Here is a 5,078-nt window from a genome sequence, read left to right as displayed (position 1 = left end):
CCCCCATGCTATGTATCCAGGGTCTGCCCAGTAACGCGTTATACTTCATGTCCCCTTCGATCACATAGAACACCGTTTGCTGGATAGTGCCATTGATGTTAACTGGCAACGATATCTCCCCCTTTGTGGTTTCGCTCGCCATGTTGAACCCGCTGAGGACCCAGGCTACCGGCACGACCTGATCGAGTAGCCTTAACTGTTCGACCACTCTCCACCGGATGATGTTGGCTGAGCTACCTGGGTCAATCAAAATACGTTTAATCTGAGTTTTAAAGATAAAAATAGAAATTACCAATGCATCATCGTGCGGTTGAATAATGCCTTCTGCATCCTTGTTGCTGAAAGAGATAGAACCCTCGGGTAAATAATCCCGGCTGCGTTTTTCGCGAACAACAGAAACCTTGGCCCGTTTCATCACCGGACCTCGAGGGGCATCGGTACCCCCAACAATCATGTTGATTATATGCTGGAATTCTACTGGCTCGTCCCTTTTATGAGTCTCTCTTTCCTTGTAGTGACCTTTGGCTCGTTCACTCAGCAATTCCCGGAGATGACCATTCTTCAGTAACCGGGCCACCTCCTCTCTTAGCTGGCGACAATCCTCGGTTCTGTGACCATGGGTTCCATGGTATTCACACACCATGCTCGGGTCCCGTTGGTCCGGATCCGACCTTAGAGGTCTCGGCCATCTTACATCCGGGACACGGCCAATAGCTGAGACGAGGCCCGAGGTACTGACGTTGAAGTTGTACTTCGATATCTTTGGTAAATTCTTGTGCCGGCGGAGCTTCCGGCATCGCTCCTGAACTAGAGACCCCGACTGTTCGACGGGCGCTCGACCCGTTTATTACCCCGACCGGAGAAATGGCTTGGGCTAACCCTTGATTTCTCCGACCTAAAGCTTGGCTTCTCCGAATGGAAATATGGCCGATACGTCTCCCTCGACGACTCGGCCTTCGTTTCGTAACCTTTCCTTGGTCTCTCAAAACTTTTGTTCACATTTATTGGCCCCGAGGGAAATTCGAATTGATCATCCTCCACCAGAATCTTCGACTCATATCGGTTATGGACATCAGCCCATGTCACAGCCTCGTACTCCAGCAAGCTTTCCTTTAATTTGAACAAAGTCGTTGAGCTCTGAACATTGAGCCCCTTTGTGAAAGCTTGTGCAGCCCATTCTTCTGGAACCGGGGGGAGCTCCATTCGTTCCCTTTGGAACCGGTTGACAAATTCACGTAGTAATTCATCGTCTCTCTGGGTTATACAGAAAATATCCGCCTTACGGGCCTGCACCTTCTTGGCACCGGCATGAGCTTTTATGAAGGCATCGACGAGTATTTCGAATGAAGTGATCGAAGGCTCGGGCAGATGGTCGTACCATGTCAATGCCCCTTTTGACAAAGTTTTCCCGAACTTCTTCAGCAATACCGATTCAATTTCGTCTTCCTCCATATCATTTACTTTTATAACGCAGGTGTATGAGGTCACGTGCTCATGCGGGTCCGTTGTGCCGTCATATTTCTAGATATCCGGCATTTTGAACCTCTTAGGGATTAGTTTCGGAGCTACACTCGGAGGAAAAGGCCTTTGGATGTACCTCTTCGAATCCGGCCCTTTCAGTAAAGGCGGAGCCCCCGGGATTTGGTCCACCCGAGAGTTGTACGTCTCCACCCTTTTTTCGGTCGAGTCTACCCGCTTTGCCAAAGTCTCGAGCATTTTCAGAACCTCGGTGGAGGAACCAGCTCCGGACCCATTGCTCTCGACCATCCGTGCCTCATCTTTCCCGAGTTCGGCAGCACCCTTCGCCTCCTCCAAGGTCATTTTATCTTTTCCATTTTGCAACCGGGCTATCGCGATTCCCTGTTCGGCAATCGCCGCTCTCTGTTCCTGTAACATTTAAAAAATTAAACGTAAGTCAATATTATCATTTGGGGCTTCCGGTTCTTTCCGGCCCTGAGTCCGGGACAAAGTAATCAAATTGTGTGTATTTAAAGGGTCGGTAGCCGGTTGGTGGCATTCTCCTGGTCCACAGTGTTTTGATGGTTGAGGCCCTCCCTTGAATTAACGGGGTTAGGATCAGCGAGGTTTGGCAATCCTCATGGACCGCTGCCTTCGTTTTCGGCCACGATCTCGTTGTTGTTGACGTGACCAGATTGCCCACTGTCAGCCATTTAGTCCTTTTTTTCAGTGACAAACAGAAGATGTTTCCAATTTTGATGGGTAAGGTAGAGATCAAATGTAAAAGACCACTATTATCCTAGCCCCACGGTGGGTGCCAAACTGTTTACCCCGAATTTGGGTAATCAATCAAATTTGTGGGTGAGGTATAGGATATGTGGTTGTGCCTTGAGTCCCTTTGATAGAGAAAAGAAATATATGAATATGCTAAGAAGAAGCAACTAATAATCGGTGGTTTGCTATATACTTGTATGTTTACTAATATATGAGTGTTACTTGATTGAAGAAATGTAATAGAGATGAACACAATGAATTCGGATTGCAACACGATAATGAGAGGGATTTGTATATATTTCTAGTACAAAAGAATGTTCTTGATGTTAAGGAGCCAACCCCTTAAAAGTGGGCAATGACCCTTATTTATAGTGTTGACTCATGGGATCCATACAATAAGAGAAAACTAAAAATAAAGAAAAACTCTGACTTGGATTAGGTTGGGTTACGTTGCCGTACGGTCTGACACCCGTACGATTGGCAGTTGAGCATGGCAAGATGCTATCGACGCGTGGCAGTCGCGCAACGGATCTCCCGGACCAACAGCCACGAATAAACGGACTAACGGCCACGACCAAACGGACCAACGGCAACGACCAACTCGGCCATGAAGAAACCGGATCAAATGATGCCCTTCCTTGGTCTTGGTCCAAGCGTTCCTCCGGGAAAGTCCTCGTGCATGTTCTTGTCCCCTTCTTCCTTCGGTTCCTGGTCTCACCGGTTTAAAGCGTATCCGATTTTTACCGTAGAAACAGCTTATAAGCTAAAAAAAAAAAATGGGGTAGTCCAATTTTTTATTTTTTTTTGGCTTATAAGCTGTTTTCAGCTTATAAGATGTTTTAGATAAGCTAAGCCAAACGAGCCCAATTAATTTTTTGGCCTTATTTTAAGCACAAAATGGTTTTAAATTGGCCAGCCAAACACTCTAAAAAAGCTGAAAACAACTTATAGACAACTTATAAACCAATCCAAACGGGCTCATAGTTGTACCACATGTTTGATGTCAAAGCTCCAGCCTTCTTGATATTTGGCTCTTATAGCGGTCTTATCTATGTACGCTCACACCTTCAATGACTAAGGACATATTAACGTCAAATGTGTTAAATTAGCCCATGAAAAATACCCGTAAGGACATATTAACGTCAAATGTGTTAAATTAGCGCATGAAAAATACCCGTCTAATCAACTCTCAAGTTTAGGCGAACTGAATTGTGCATATCTGTATTGACGGGTCAATCTACACAATCAAAGTTTGCCCATATAAAAGCTTGAACCAATTTGGTAAAGTTGACCCATAGAGACTTATCAAAATATTAAAAATAAATTTGTTATGTTTGGTTAGTTAAATATAGTCTTGACAAATAAAAGAAATAACCTTTGTTAGGCTTTTTTGTTAGTTTGATTTGATAATTCAACAAATAATCAATGAATAAATAAATAAATAAGTGAAAAATGATTTTGAGTTGGACGTTTTAGGTTTTAACTTATTTTTTAATCCAAATTAGTCTACTCGATTATCTTGATTAAAACAAATCTGGGTGAGTTATGACGTAACTTATTTATCAATTCAACCTTTTTAATCCGCTCAAATTTAACTTAATTTGTTCATTTGACAGTCCTAATTGTCGCCCAAAAATTCCAATGGAGAAGGAATACATTAGGGAAAAGCATTCGTCAATTGGACCTCCCAATAAAGATGATCAACTCGTGCTCCCTTTATTCCGAGTTGATAAGGACTTGCTTTCGTTTTCTTGAATTATTTGCATTACATTTCACTCCTCCATTTTCCTTTTTATCATTATAGTCACATGACCATTGTTCCTCTTTATACAAATCAAATAAATATTCTTATGTATTCCAAATCAAGCTCTCGCTCTATCGCTTTAAGTTGATATTAATTAAATTTACCAAATATAATTTCCTTTAAAAGTTTTAGCAGAACAGCTGATGGAAAGTCATGAAATGTGGGGGATGGAGATAATAGAGTTCCTATGCGTGAGGGAACAAAAGTATTTTAAAATAGCAAAGAAAGGTATAGTATAAGGATTTTTACCGTAATTTATCCTTGATGGTATAGGTATATAAAAATATTGTACCTATGGAAATTGTCGTACGTCTTATTTTAAAATTGATGGACGACACTCAAAAGAGATAAGAAAATATTGATTGATATGGATAGGAAGTACTACTAAACAATGATAGCCAATAGAAATTAGACGTCTTCAAGCTACAATGTCAAGGATATCTGCAACAATGAAACTTTAATTTGGTTAAAATTAATACATTTACCAAAAAAGAATCGCATGCTTGCAAACTTATTTCACTTTTTTTTTTTTCTGATTGATTTTGTCCATGTTGACAAACAATTCAAAATGCCTGACTGGTCGGTGTATCCTTTCACCAGTCGATGATCAGTTATGAAAGACTCTTTCAACGGCGCCGGCTATTCTTTCACCGGCCGATCAGTTGCGGAAGACTATTAGGTGGAAGCTCAAATATCATTAAGAATATCTTAACACATTTTTTATTTATGTGTTTTAATAAAATAATTTATAGAAGGTAATATACAAATAAAAACATACCGAAAATGGTTAAAAGCGCCCCTAACGTATTGAAAATGACTTGGATTTGTTCTCCTTCCACCTTTTGGATCATAATTGGTCTTAACGTTAATTTTCAGATTAAAATATTTTTCCTTCCACCGATTAGATCTCAATTGCCTTTAAATCTTGGATTAAAACGCCTGAAAATTAATTTATCAACTATGGAATTAATAGCAAACAATATACATTTCAAGAATAAATTTGGGTGAAAAGAAGCCGCTAAGGGTTTATTTTATAAAAACA

The sequence above is a fragment of the Lycium barbarum genome, chromosome 11, assembly GCF_019175385.1.
Source record: "Lycium barbarum isolate Lr01 chromosome 11, ASM1917538v2, whole genome shotgun sequence".
In the NCBI taxonomy this organism is placed as follows: Eukaryota; Viridiplantae; Streptophyta; class Magnoliopsida; order Solanales; family Solanaceae; genus Lycium; species Lycium barbarum.
The sequence above is the reverse complement of the archived record's forward strand: the minus strand, read 5'-3'. Positions refer to the sequence as shown.